Source organism: Cricetulus griseus, chromosome 8, assembly GCF_003668045.3.
Source record: "Cricetulus griseus strain 17A/GY chromosome 8, alternate assembly CriGri-PICRH-1.0, whole genome shotgun sequence".
Classification (NCBI taxonomy): domain Eukaryota; kingdom Metazoa; phylum Chordata; class Mammalia; order Rodentia; family Cricetidae; genus Cricetulus; species Cricetulus griseus.
In genome coordinates, this window is record NC_048601.1 from 58,264,421 (window position 1) to 58,279,815 (window position 15,395).

The window sequence follows — 15,395 nt, forward strand, 5'->3', positions numbered from 1 at the left end:
ACGGGCCAGGAGTACAAGGTACAGTGGCAAAAACAAGAAAGACTGTCTTGACAAGGCAGAGAACTGACTCCCAAAAGTCATGCATACCAACACTCACACACCACACACAGATTTCAAAGTGGATTTTCCTGTAAGGTGACAGGACTCTCTACATGGACACTTTCTTCATTTCAGATTCATGTCCCACATTCTTGCTGAGTTTTTTGTTTGTTTGCTTGCTTTTGAGACCAGGTCTTTCTATGTAGCCCTGGCTCATTTCCACATTCTTAACCACACTGGAGGTTTTTCTTTGGAAAGCAAACAAACAAACCAATCATAGGGCAGCATAGCATACTACTTTCCATTTGATGAGTGGAAGGGAAAGCAGAAATGACATGTCTCAGCAGTTTGTATTGAGACTTCAGCAAATGGCCTATGTCACTGAGAATATTTGATTTATTTATATATGTGTGTGCACTTTTGAGTGCCACACTGTGAGTGTGGAGGTCAGATGACAGCCTGTAGAAGTTGGTTGTCTTCTAGCACGTGGGTTCCAGGAATCCACCTTGGGTCACCAGGCTTGTGGCAAACATCTTTATTTGCCAAGCCATCTTGCTGGCTCCTGTTCCATTGTTTTTATTTTTTATATTGCTAATTTTGTCTTATGGAGGAACTGCAAACCCATGCCTTGTATTCAACCCCAGAACCACTATAGTAAAAGCAAAGCTCCACATTAACCTTTCATTGTATCATTGTCTGTCTCTCTCTTTTTCTTTTCCTTTTATTATTCATATGAATGTGTCCCAGGCTGACTTGGAATTTATTACGTAGCTGAGAATACAGATGTATATCCCCACACCTGCAAGATTTTCTTTGTAAGGATTTTTATCATTATTGTCTTTAAGATTTATTTCTGGAGAGAGAGAGAGAGAGTGTGTGTGTGTGTGTGTGTGTACAAACACAGATGTGCGCCAACTGGACTGAAAAGCAAAGTAGCCCTGAGTGTGGAGCTGATTTTTAACAAGGGACAATATGACTCATGCTACTGAGCTGGGAGGGCCCTGGGATGGCAACACCCACCCTCAAAGAAGGTGGGGCCCAGTGAGAGCTGGAGATGTGAAGATTTGCTGCAAGCTTCCCACCCTGCCCCAGGGCCAGCCTCCTTTTGGATCAAATACTTTCAGAAAATTAAAACAGAAAATGTAATTTTTTTCTTTACTGGAACAATTTTTAAAATGCCTGTATGTATGATATACATATAACTCCAGCCCTGTGGAGTTCAAGTCCAATCCTGAACTAAAACAGTACAGGCTAAGTGTGTGAGTATAAAAATATTATAGTGCAGTGTGTGTGTGTGTGTGTGTGTGTGTGTGTGTGTGTGTGTGCGCGCGTGCGCTAGGATACCTTTGGAGGCCAGAAGAGGGCATTGGATCCCCTGGAGCTGGAGTTACAGGCATTGTTGTGAGTCTCCTGGTTTGGCTGTTAAAAACTGAAGCCCGGTCGTCTGGTAAACACGCAAACACCCTTAACTACTGAGCCATTTCTCTAGCCTAACATATGACCTTTTAAAAAATTCAGTCATGCTGGGCGTTGGTGGCACACGCCTTAATCCCAGCACTCGGGAGGAAGAGGCAGGTGGATCTCTGTGAGTTCAAGGCCAGCCTGGTCTCCAGAGCCTGTGCCAGGACAGACTCCAAAGCTACACAGAGAAACCCTGCCTCGAAAAAAAAAAAAAATTCAGTCATAAAAAATTCATTGCACAGGGCCAGGCGGTGGTGGTGCAAGCCTTTACTCCCAGCACTCAGGAGGCAGAGGCAGGTGTATCTCTGTGAGTTCGAGACCAGCCTGGCCTACAAGAGCTAGTTCCAGGACAGCCTCCAAAGCCTGTTCAAGCTTTGGCATGTATGCTGCCAAGGACAGCACACAATTGCAATTTTCTATACATGGCTGGGTGTGTCTACAGGTGTTTTTTTTTTTTTTTTTTTTTTTTAAATAGCCTCAGGCTGGGATGAGATTGGAGCTGAGCAAAACTCAGGTGTGGCTGTGAGGAAGGGCCAGAAGAAACAGAACTAGCCAGAAGAGCACTGCACTTAAAAGAAAAGGAGAGAGAGAGAGAGAGAGAAGGAGAGAGAGAGAGAGAGAGAGAGAGAGAGAGAGAGAGAGGAGGGAGGGAGGAAGGAAGGAAGGAAGGAAGGAAGGAAGGAAGGAAGGAAGGAAGGAAGGAAAAAATAAATAAATAAATGCCGGGTGGTGGTGGCGCATGCCAGAACTCAGGAGGCAGAGACAGGTGGATCTCTGTGAGTTTGAGACCAGCCTGGTCTACAGAGTGAGTTGCATGACAGCCTTCAAAGCTACAGAGAAACCTGTCTCAAAAAAGAAAAAAAAATACATATATATGTATACACACGTATCAATAGTGTTATGGTCGTATATACCATATATTGGTTTTTAGAGACAGGGTTTCTCTGTGTAACAGCTCTGCCTGTCCTGGCACTCTATCTGTAGACCAGGCTGACCTCAAATTCCCAGAGATCTACCTGCCTCTGCCTCCTGAGTGATAGGATTAAAGGCATGTGTCACTATGCATATATATATATATATATATATATATATATATATATATATATATAGTTTTGGCATGTGGCCCAGGCTGGTCTTGAATTCCTCCTGCCCCGCTTCCAGAGACCTGGAGTTACAGGCACACACCACCACACCCAGTCAGAGGGGCACGTTTCCTGGGAACTCACATCTGAGGATGGTTACTCTAAACACTTGGACTAACCACCAACAGCTGACATAGTAGCTACTTGCCCATGTGACTACTGAAGACTTGAAATGTTATTTGCATTAAGATATAAATTACAGGGGCTGGAGAAATGACTCAGTGGTTAAGAGCACTGACCACTTCCAGAGGACCCAGATTCAATTTCCCACTTTCACATGGCAGCTCACAACTGTCTAATTCCAGTTCCAGGGGACCCAACCGTCATACATGCAGGTGTTTTACCAATGCATATAAAATTTAAAAAATAATTTTCTTTCAAAGGATATAAAAATACAGCTGAGGATGTCCCTCAGTTGGCGGTTTGCTTATGGGATGTCCCCTAGTTGGTAAGGTGTTTGGTTAGTATGCATGTAGGCTTGGGTTCCATCTCTAGCATTATATAATCTTGGTGTGCTGTTGGAGGTCAGTCTGGAATATCTGAGACCCAGCACCAAATATAAATTAATAAGTAAATAAAAGTAAAATATACACTGGGGTTTTTTTGTTTTTGTTGTTGTTGTTTTTTCTCTGTGTAGCTTTGGAGCCTATCCTGGCACTCGCTCTGGAGACCAGGCTGGCCTCAAACTCACAGAGATTCACCTGCCTCTGCCTCCCGAGTGCTGGGATTAAAGGCGTGTGCCACCAACGCCTGGCCATACACTGGGTTTTAAACACTAAGCACGGGAGGCAAAACCAGTGGAAAGCAGCTCACTAGTCTATACTGACAATATATTGAAGTAGTATAGTTATCAAGTTAAACGAGCTGTATTGTATAAATTGATTTCACCTATTTATTTGTTGTGTTCCAGGGCTTAAACCAAGACCCCGTTGTATAAAGATTCAGGCATTATGCTGGCCTGCCCCTGTCACCTGGCAGAGTGCATTTAGGCAGTACCTTGGTCAGCCCAGGGTTTCATGACTACTAGTCTGCATGCAGGTGCAAAGGACCCCTTTAAAAGCCCACTTAAGCTCTTTTTCCCGGTCTCTTTCCTGCTGTTCCTTTGGGGCAGACAGGACTTTTCCTGTCTCCCTCTTCTCTTCTGTCCCTTTTTAAAGTCTCTTTACCTCTTTTCTCTTCCCTTCCACCCCCCTCCCTTTCTAATAAAACTTCTCACTTAAGTTCTGTCTCCCTGGAACGTTTGTCCCCCACTCAGCCACCCTTGCCTGCCATCGGATCCACCAAGGTTCCCTCTTGTTTTATCGTAACACCTTGCACTGGGGGCAAGTGCTCAACATTGATCCCCTTCCTTTTAAAAATTTGGCTACCAGGAGATTTTAGGCCTTTATTCCCAGCACTTAGGAGGCAGAGGCAGGTGGGTCTCTGTGAGTTCGAGGCCAGCCTGGTCTCCAGACCGAGTGCCAGGAGAGCCAGGGCTGTTACAGAGAGAAAACCTTTCTTGAAAAACCAAACAAAAGAACTTGAAGCCTGTGAGATGATGAGATGTCTCACCTGGTAAAGGAACATGTCACCAAAACTAAACACCTAAATTCAATCCCTGGGACCCACATGGTAGACGGAGACAACTGACTCTTACAAATAGTCCTCTGAAGGCCAGGTGTGGTGGTGCATGCCTCTAATCCCAGAACTTGTGAAGCAGAGGCAGGAGAATAGTGAGTTCCAGGACAACCAGAGCTACACTGATACATTGAGAGACTCTCTCTCACTCTCTCTCTCTCTCTCTCTCTCTCTCTTTCTCTGTTTTTTTTTGAGATAGGGTTTCTCTGTGGCTTTGGAGGCTGTCCTGGAACTAGCTCTTATAGACCAGGCTGGTCTTGAGCTCACAGAATGCTGGGACTAAAGGTGTGCACCACCAACGCCCAGCAAGACCCTATCTCTTTAAAAAAAAAGGAAAAAGAAAAAACAATCGAGTTTTCCTCTGACCTCCATGTGCACATCATGCCAGGCACACACCCACACACCCATTCCATAAGCAAAAATGTAATTACTTTCTTTGCTCAAGGAAGCCTGAAGACACAACAGCCATTTATAACCCTAATGGCTGCAGTTTTTACAAGGTTTGCCACTGGTCAGGCTCTGTATGTTGATTTAGTAATTTGTCATAGGCTGGTCAGAGAGCTAGCCTGTCAATTCTAGAATCCCCATTCTTCACTGTGAAGCCAAGATGCCTTCTTGGTAGCAAAGACCTGAGTGTGGATCTGGGACGGTGACATACGACCTGACTCAGGTACGGCTAACTGACAGTATCAGGGTCCCGCACATAACAACTCAAGTTCAAAACCCAGTTCCAGGCAGGCCTGGGATATGGCTCGGTTGATAAGGTGTTTTCCTGCCATGTTCAAGGCTCTGATCCAAGCCCAGCACAGCATAGACTAGGCATGGAGGAACCCAGGTCTGTGATACCAGCACTGGGAAGGCAGAGGAGATCAGAAGTTCAAGGTGATGGTACATAGAGAGTTCCTGCTCAGCCTAGGCTGTAGGAGACCCTGTCTAAATAAATAAAACAATCAACAAACAGGAAATTACAGGGTGGGGAGACAGCACAACAGGTAACCGTGCTTGCCACAAAGCCTGAGGATATGAGTTCAATTCCTGTGATTCACAGGGTGGAAGGAGGGAACCGAATCCTCCAGAAGTCAACCTCTGACCTCCACATGCATGCTGTGTGCACATGAAGCCCCTCCTCCTGCATATACACACAAAACACAAGAATAAATGTAAAATAAATAGAGAAATAAATAAACGTGAGAAACAAAGATGCCCTCTGTTGACTTCCATCATTTCCCAGGGCAGAGGGTAAGTTGCTCATCAGTCTAGGGGACAGCTCCTGGGGCAGGGACAGGCTCCACCCCTCCATTCATAGGATCTGTTTCCTGCTAAGGAAATTAAAACCCAAAGAGCACCACAGGCCAGGACTGCAAGGGGAATGTTGTCATATCGTAGGCTTTGTCCTGATGTCCTGATTGCAGGAGTCACTGACAGCAACACTTGCTTCAGTAGATATTGTGTGATGCTTTTCTGAAAGTTTTTTTTTTGGGGGGAGGGGTGGTTTTGGGTTTTTTGAGACAGGATTTCTCTGTGTAGCCTTGGCTGTGCTAGAACTCACTCTGTAGACCAGTCTGGCCTTGAACTCACAGAGCTCCGCCAGCCTCTGCCTCCCGAGTGCTGGGATTAAAGGCATGTGCCACCAACGCCCAGCCCAGCTGTTTCTTTTGAGACAGTCTCTTGCTGTGTAGCCCACAGTAGCCTGGAACTGTTTCCTGCCTCAGCCTTTCGAGCGCTGGGATTACAGCTGGTGCCACGGCCTTGCTCAAGATGTTTTGTAAGCATCTCCACCACTGTAGTGCCTTCAAAAGGATCAAAGGCATAAATCTGAGGTCAAGAAGGTTTATGTTGTGTTCTAAGAGTTCTAACTCTACAAGAGTCTTGACTGTGTTCACCAGTGTGCTCGCACATGTACACAGGGGTGTGGGGGCCAGAAGCGTCTTCTCTCCCATTTGACACCTTATTAACCTTTTATTGACATTTTTATTTTGAGTGTGGGAGGCACACATGCAACAGGGCATGTTTGGAGGTCGGAGAACAACTTGCAGGGGTTGGTCCTCTCAGATCTCAGATTGAGTAGGGAGGGTAGCAGGTGCCCTTCCCTTGAAGAGCCATTGCACAGACACATTATTTTTTGAAATGGGGCCTCTTCACTGCAACTTACAGTTGACTAGACTGGCTGGCCAGTGAGCCCTAGGGATGAATCTGTCTTCTAGTTCCTGTGCACTGGGGTCATAAACAATTATTTCCACACCCAACCCCAGGTGGGTTTTGGGGATCCCAATTCAGGTCTTCATGCCTGCATGAGAAGGAATTTATCGACTGAACCATTGTCCCAGCCTCACACTCTAAAACTCTTAAAAGAAATCAAACTTTCATGATCTTGAATAAGCAATACTTTTGAAGATGTGGCAAGCAACAGCAAGGTACATCAGAGTTAGACCTTTTCAGTTGGGCATAGCTAGGCACACTTGTAAATCCAGCACTCGGGAGGTGGAGGGGCAAGGATCAGGAGATCAAGGTTAGCCCCTGCTGCCTTGTGAGTCTGAGGATAGTTTGAACAATACCCCAACCACATTCAGCAGCGTGAAGCTGGAGGATTGTTGAGTCTGAGGCAAGCCTGGGTTCTGGTAAAGGATAAATGCATGTAGTAAGGTCCACACTACGTGTATGTTGCATACATAACCTGACTACGTTGGGATCTAAATCCATGTACCACAAAAAGGCCAGAGGCCCTGATTCCTTCCACAGCATGGATAAGCCTCGCGATGATACACTACATGATAGGGGTCAGACGACAACAGCCAAGCATACTGTCTACAATACTGCAGGTGAGAAGTGTCCAGTCAGCAAATACCTAGATACAGGAAGTAGTCAAGTGTTTGCCAGAGAGGGCAGGCTCAGAGGGAGGGGAAGGGGAGGGAGGATTGGAACGTGTAAGAATTTTTCCATGGGGGAGACGTGAGCAAGTCTACCTTGACAAAGGTCCTATAACAACCCAGTGTTTGATTCCACCAAAGTTCACCCTAGGGAACCAATGAGTTTATTGGGCTTACTTCGAGAGCAAGGGTGAAAGGTTACAGACAGGCACAGGAGTGACCGTGAAGCAGCCACACTGGAAGGTCTTCATCCAGCATGGATGGTGGTGTGCTTCCCCACCACTGAAGATGAAACTCCCCTTCTCTGACTTTCCAAGCCTGTATACGCCAACACCTTCTCAGGCCCAGGGGAACCTGCCTACAATCAGGACAGAATGGAACACAAATGTCTGGGAGGAGTGGTTGTCCTCAGGTGAGGGTCCGGAGACCCTTGCCACTCCCTCCTCAAGTGAGCAAACATCAACCATCAACAGGCTCAGCTGGGATGATCTTTTGCAAGCAGACACAGCTGGTCTTATGAAGACGGTGGTTACTCTGTTTGGAGGACAGTGCTATGTAATGAGAGTAAAACAGGAGAGGAAAGGGAGGGTAGAGTGGAGGGGAATGGAGGAGGGGTGGGGGATGGGTTTCGAGGAGGGTGAGAATGTCTGGTATAAGCAAAGCAGATGACTTTCAGATTTGAACACTATAAACCCTCTAAACAGTACACTGTAAAGTGAGTAAAATACAAGTCAGCTCCGAGGGATCCTATCTTTCTCCTGGCCTGGGGCATTTCCCCAACCCCCCCACAGAAGCACATACACTCATACAGATACACATAGGCTAAAATAAATAAATAAATACACAGATGCACACATGCTAAAATAAAGATACAGATACACATAAGCTAAAACCAATCAATAAACATACAAATACATGCTAAGATAAATAAATAGGCCGGGCGTTGGTGGCGCATGCCTTTAATCCCAGCACTCGGGAGGCAGAGGCAGGCGGATCTCTGTGAGTTCAAGGCCAGCCTGGTTTCCAGAGCGAGTGCCAGGAAAGGCTCCAAAGCTACACAGAGAAACCTGTCTCGAAAATAAAATAAAATAAATAAAATCCTGGGGCTAAAGAGATGGCTTAGCCATTAAGAACTCTTTTTTTTTTTTTTTTTTCTCCAGACAGGGTTTCTCTGTGTAGCTTTGGAGCCTGTCCTGGAATTAACTTTGTAGACTAGGCTGGCCTGGAACTCACCGCCTTCCGAGTGCTAGGATTAAAGGCATGAAACACCACCACTGCCTGGCAACACTTACTGTTCTTGCAGAAAATTCAAGTTCAGTTCTCAGCACTCACTTCAGGCAACTCACAATTGCCTGTAACTCCAAAAGATCCAATGCCCTCTTCTGATCTCTACAGGCACCTGCATTCACATGTACACACACACACACACACACACACACACACACACACACAGCATAAATAGACACACTGGCACATGCCTTTAATGCCAGCAGTCAGTAGACAGAAGCAGAATTCAAGTTTGAGGCCAACCTGGTGTACATAGTGAGTTCCAGGGCTACATAGTGAGACCCTGCCTTGATAAAAAAAAAAATTAAATAAATTAATAAAATGCTGAATGTGGATTGTGGTAGTGATACAACTCCATGGTGAGGGTTCAATTCCTAACATCCCCCCCCCCCGAAATAAGGGGCAAATAAATAAAATGGATTTTATGGTGTATCAGTCTCAATGTGATAAAAAGAAAAAAATAGCTGCATACTTGTGTGTAAAGTAAGTAGTTGGGGTATTAGCAGGAGCAGGGGGGCTTTTCATGTGTACCCAACATTCATGTAGAGTGCTGGCCTAGCATGTATGAGACCCTGTGTTCCCTCTCCATCACCTCTCCACCCAAAAGTAGGTATAGTGACACACCACACCTTTAGTCTCAGCACTCAGGAGGCAGAAGCAGGTGAAACTCTGTGAATTTGAGAACAGCCTGGTCTACATGGTGGGTTCCAGGACAGCCAGGGTTACATAGTAAGACCTTGTCTAAAAAATTTTTTGAAAGCATTTTTTTTAAAAAAAGAGCTGGGCATTGGTAGTGCATGCCTTTAATCCCAGCCCTTGGGAGGCAGAGAGGCAGCTTGGTCTCTAGAGCGAGTGCCAGGATAGGCTCCAGAGCTACACAGAGAAACCCTGTCTCGAAAAAACAATATATATATATATATATATATATATATATATATATATATATATATATAATTTTAGAGCTTTTAAAAATCTATTTTATTTATCTATTTTTTAAATTTATGTGTGTGAGGGTATGGGTGCCCGTGTCCTCTGTCTGATGTCTCTCTCTAGCCCTTTCTGCCTTATTCTTTGAGACAAGGTCTCTCCCTGAACATTGCCCTTACTGATTAACCAGACTCCCTGGCCAGGAAGCCTTGGAATTCCTTCTGTCTCTATCCCCCTACCCAGCTAAGGTTACAGGTACACAATACAGCTTTTAAGTGGGTTCTAAACTCTGGTCCTCATGCTTGTGTGGCCATCTCCACATTTCTAATGTTTGACAAGGGCTCCTTCCGTCCAGGCTGGCTTGGGACTCTTGATGGTCATGTGCTTCATCCTCTTATATGTTGGAATGTGGGCTGGAATTACAGGCATGAGACACCGTGCCCAGCATGCCTTTTTTTTTTTTTTTTTTTTTTTCTAAATTGAAAGTTGGGCAATAAAAGTTACTAAGTATAGTCAGACATGGTGTTTCATGCTTGTAACTCCATCACTTGGGAGGCTGAGACAGAAGAATTAGCCATGGCCAGCCTGGGCTGCATAGTAAGACCCTGTTTTTGTTTGTTTGTTTTGAGACAGGTTTTCTTTAGCTTTGGAACCTGTCCTAGAACTCCATCTATAGACCAGGCTGGCCTCAAAGTCACAGAGATCTGCCCACCTCTGCCTCCTGAGTGCTGGGATCAAAGGTGTGCGCCACCATGGCCTAGCAAGACCCTGTTTTTTTAAGTTACTAAAAACAAAAGAAGACCTTGTGCCTAAAGGTAGTTTTTCCAGCCTCATGAGACAGTCCATTAGAGTGACTGAAAGCATAGGTTGGCATTGTCTCTCTGGATCTAGATATCCAACAGCTGTGGCCTGGTGGTCCCTTCAGGACTGGAGGAAGGAGCTCAGTTTTCTCACCAGTAAAATGGCATCAAAATTTTAATTGGGTTGGGATGTACACACCCATAATCTCAGTACTTGGGAAGAAGTGGATATAAGGTTCAAGAGGTCCCCAGGGAGGCAGAGACCTCTCAGAGACCTGTGGGGACAGGGGACAGAAGAAAGGAGAGGAGGGGCCTTGGATGGATATCTCTTTAGGGACCAACTTCTCCAGATAACCTGCTCTATCAAGCAGGTCCCCTCTTCTTTGTTCCATCTACTGTCCTCTGAAGTAAACAGGCATGACCAACAATGTTAGAACAAATCTCCCCTGAATCATCTTTCTTCTTCCTCTTCAACCAAGCACCCAGGAAGAGTTGCCCAAATGCCAAGCTGATTGGGCATGGTGGTGCCCACCTATAATCCCAGTGCCTTTAATCCCAGCACTGGAGAGGCAGAGGCAGAGGCAGAGGCAGAGGCAGAGGCAGAGGCAGAGGCAGAGGCAGAGGCAGAGGCAGAGGGATCTCTGTGAGTTTGAGGCCAGCCTGAAACTCATGTAACTTGTGTAGGCCAACTACACTATGTAGGCCAATAATAGTGAGTTTCAGGACAACAGCTGGAGCTACATAATAGAGGGACCCTGTCTCAAAGGAAAAAAAAGAAGAAGAAAAGAAACTGGAGGCATGAGAGTCAGGAGTTCAAGGACATTCGCAGCTCCATAATGATTTGGAGTCTACCTAGGATACACAAGATTCTGTCTCAAAAAAACAAACACAAACAGAAAAAAAAAACCCAAATACCAAGCTGAAACTGGTGAAGGACAGGTCTCTCTCTCTCTCTCTCTCTCTCTCTCTCTCTCTCTCTCTCTCTCCCACTCTTCTCCCTGGTGTTGACAGAAGGCTTATATGTCAGAAGTCAGCCCAGTGTCAGGAGGCAGAGCAGAAATTGGGGGCCACAAAGGCAGCATTATATTCCAAGGCACAGCACTTTATTCCAAGGCAGCCTGAGAATGGTGGATATTATCTCATCCTGTCTTTAAACTTGGAAGACTGAGCCCTAGGAAGCCGGAGCAACTTGTCCAAAGTCACTGTAAGCAGATGCCAGTGCCAGGAATGGAGTTGGGATTCCTCAGCAGAGCCAGGAGCCTCAGCTGAGTGCAGAGTCTTTAGCACAGTTAGCCCACAGTCCTTGCAGATGCAGAAGCTCAGAGGCAGGGGCTCTAGAAGCCCAGGCAGGTGTGGATGAAACACCCAGCCAGGGGTGCCCACATCCCTGTGCAAGGATACCCAGAAGCGTAACAGGGGGACTGAAGGGACGGCTGAAGGGACCCACAGTGACAGCCAGTTTGATAGTAAGCTGGAAAGGAGCAAGGAGGGTGGGGGACCTTCTTTTCTTCTTAGCCCAGGCTGGACTCTGTGGGTTTTCTCTTGTGTGGGTAGTGATGGGATTTACTTTAAGTAAGAGAAAGATATAACCAGATTTCAATTATTGGAAATATGGGCTAGGGTTGTAACTCAGTTGGTAGAGGGCTTGTCTAATACATAGGAAGCTCTAGGTTCCATTCTCCCTGCCCACATAAAACCAGATGTGGTGGTGAATGCCTGCAACCCCAGCACTGGGAGGTAGAAGCTGGAGAAGATTTAGGTCATCCTACATATCAAGTTTGAGACGAGCTTGGGTTACACGAGACCCTGTCCCCCAAACAAACGAATGACTTTTAGGAAGTCCATTTAGTGACCAGGCAAAGTGAGCAGAAGACTCAGTGTGGAAAACTTCTCCTGTGATAGCCCATTCCTGCCTGCCATCTTGTCATCTTGCTCATGGGAGATGCCAGCACAAAGGAGACACTAGACAGTATGTGGGGTGGCACTCCAGAGAGCGGAGAGTGTAGGGGTGAGGTGGCTTCAACTCAGAGGCCTTAGCTATCAGTACATAGTGCTGGCAGGTGTGGGGAGAGGTGGGGGGAGGGAAGGTCACAGAAGGTCAGTGGAAGGTGGTGACTCACTGTCCAAACTGGGCATGGCAAAGGCTATCCATGGGGCCGCAGCAGTAAGGGGTGAATGTGAAGGGGGACAAGTGAAGAGAGGAGACTATGCTCTGGAGGGAGATGGACCTTGTGGTACATGGTACAGCTCCTATGGACAGGACACAACAGTCATCTGCCACCCTGGAGTGGCTGTGGCCGAACAGTTGATGGCTGTAACAAGAAACACTGCAGGCTGGAGAGATGGCTCAGTGGGGAAGAGCACATACTGTTCCTGCAGAGGACCTGAGTTTGGTTCCCAGCATCCACATCAGGAAACTCACAACTGCTTCTAACTCAAGCTCAGGTGATCTGATGCACACACACACACACACACACACACACACACACACACACATTAATTGAGGTTTAAAAAAATTTAAATAGTTAAAAATAAAACTAAAAACATGTGGGTGACACACACCTTTAATCCTAACACTAGGGAGGCAGAGGCAGGTGGATCTCTGAGTTCAAGTTTAGCCTGGTCTACAGAGTAAGTTCCAGGACAGGCTCCAAAGCTACACAGAGAAACCCTGTCTCAAAAAACCAACCAACCAACCAACCAACCAACCAACCAACCAATCAAACAAAACCCCTCAAAACAAAACTCTCTCTCTCTCTGTCTCTCTCACTGTCTCTGTCTCTGTCTGTCTGTCTCTGTCTCTGTCTCTCTCTCTCTCTCTCTGTGTGTGTGTGTGTGTGTGTGTGTGTGTGTGTGTCTTTCTCGATGAGGTTTCTCTGTGTAGGCCTGGCTGTCCTGGAACTACTGTACACCAGGCTGGCCTCAGTTTCAGAGTGCCTCTGCTTTCCAAGTGCTGGGACCTCACATCACCATGCCTGGCTTTATTTTCTGTCTTAAAAAATTATTTATTTATTTATTTACTTTATGTGCATTAGTGTTTTGTCTACATATATATTTGTGTGAGGGTGCCAGACTCCCTGGAACTGAAATTACAGGCAGTTGTGAGCCAACATGTGTGTGCTGGGAGTTGAACCCAGTCCTCTGACAGAGCAGCCACTTGTTTTCTGTCTCAGTAAACTATTCCTGGCTGGGCGTTGGTGGCGCATGCCTTTAATCCCAGCACTCGGGAGGCAGAGGCAGGCAGATCTCTGTGAGTTTGAGGCCAGCCTGGTCTCCAGAGCGAGTGCCAGGATAGGCTCCAAAGCTACACAGGGAAACCCTGTCTGGAAAAAACAAACAAACAAACAAACGGACAACAACAACAACAACAACAAAAACTATTCCTGGTTTCTTTCTCAAGGAGTGACTCTCAAGATTCCCAGAAGGCATGGGTCTGGTCCTCTTGCCTCTATCTCCAGAGTGGGGGGATTACAGGTATGCTCTGTTACTGCTGGTGATGGAACCTAGGCTTTCACAGTGCCAGGCAAACACTCCACCAGCAGAGCTACATCATGTCTTCATTTTCATTGTGAGAGTGTATTTATAGGAGTATGGGCAGTTTACCAGTGACTACACCACTCAATAAAATGTCCTCTCAGCCGGGCGTTGGTGGCACATGCCTTTAATCCCAGGAATAGTAAACTATTCCTGGCTGGGCGTTGGTGGCGCATGCCTTTAATCCCAGCACTCGGGAGGCAGAGACAGGCAGATCTCTGTGAGTTTGAGGCCAGCCTGGTCTCCAGAGCGAGTGCCAGGATAGGCTCCAAAGCTACACAGAAAAACCCTGTCTTGAAAAACCAAAAAAATAAAATAAAATAAAATCCTCAGGTTGGGGTGGCCCCCCCCACCTTTTCTGAGAGAGGATCTCTTACAGCCCAAGTTGGCTTTGAACCCCGTTTGTGGCTGAGGATGACCTTGAACTGCTCCTGCTTCTGTATCCATTCGAGTGCTAGAGTTAAAAGCAAGAGCCATGTTTTGTTTTTTTGAGACAGGGTTTCTCTGTTTAGCTTTGGAGCCTATCCTGGCACCCACTCTGTGTACCAGACTGGCCCTGAACTCAAAAGATCTGCCTGCCTCTGCCTCCCTAGTGCTGGGATTAAAGGCACCACCGACTCCTGGTGGAAGTTTCTTTTTTATTATTATTTATTTTATGTGCATTGGTCTGAGGATGTCAGATCCCCTGGAACTTGAAGTTACAGACAGTTGTGAGCTGCCAAGTGAGTGCTGGGAATTGAACAAGTCCTCTGTAAGAGCAACCAGTGCTCTTAACCGCTGACCCACCTGTCCAGTTTCTTTTCTTTAGAGACAGGCTCTTCCTATGTAGCCCTAGCTGGTCTGGGAATTCAATTTGTAGATCTGGCTGACTTTGAACTCAGAGAGATCTGCCTGCTTCGGCTTCCTGAGTGCTCAGATGTGAGGACTGGCCACATGCTTGGCAGTTTTGTTTCATTTTTGTTTTTTCGAGACAGGATTTCTCTGTGTAACAGCCCTAGCTGTCGGAAGTGCTGGGATTAAAGCTAAACCACTACTGCACCTTTTTTTTTTTTTTTTTTTTTTTTTTTTTGAGATGGGGGTCTCAGTATGTAGATTGGTCTTCAAACTTATGAGCTTCCTGAGGGCTGGGCTGGCCTATACCATCACATCCCATTTTTTTGTTTTTTGTTTTTTAACTCTCTCTTCAGTTTTACTGTCCATCAGCCTAGAAACTTTGACTTTTCTCAAGGGCACTGTCTAGCAAACTATCCTGCTTTAACTATTTCTCTCACCATATTTATCTGTATGGTGCTAGGGACTGAACACAGGGCCTCGTGCATACCAGACAATTCCTCTACTACTAAACTACTTTTAAGGCTTGCTGGGTCAGGCAGTGACTGACAGGTGCAGGGAGACACCAGCACTCAAGTCCCTCATCATCAAAATGACACACTCCCACCACTCAGCTTTTGGTCCATACTTACCTGCTGGCATGTAGATGTGACTTTTCATTTCTAGTTGATGGGATACACTGTTCTCCTTGTGTCTGTCTCCAGCCTCTCCAGTGTGTATTCTGCTTGATACATCTCAGCCTCTATTAGAACCTCCTTCCGTAGACGACTTCCCAGTGGCGGTTCCTGCCTTTCATTTCTCCAAGGTGGGAGCCATCCTATGCTTTGCTGCCCAGGTTATTTTAAAACCACTAGGCATGTTGAGGAGGGCTGAGAAAGTTCAACTGCCTT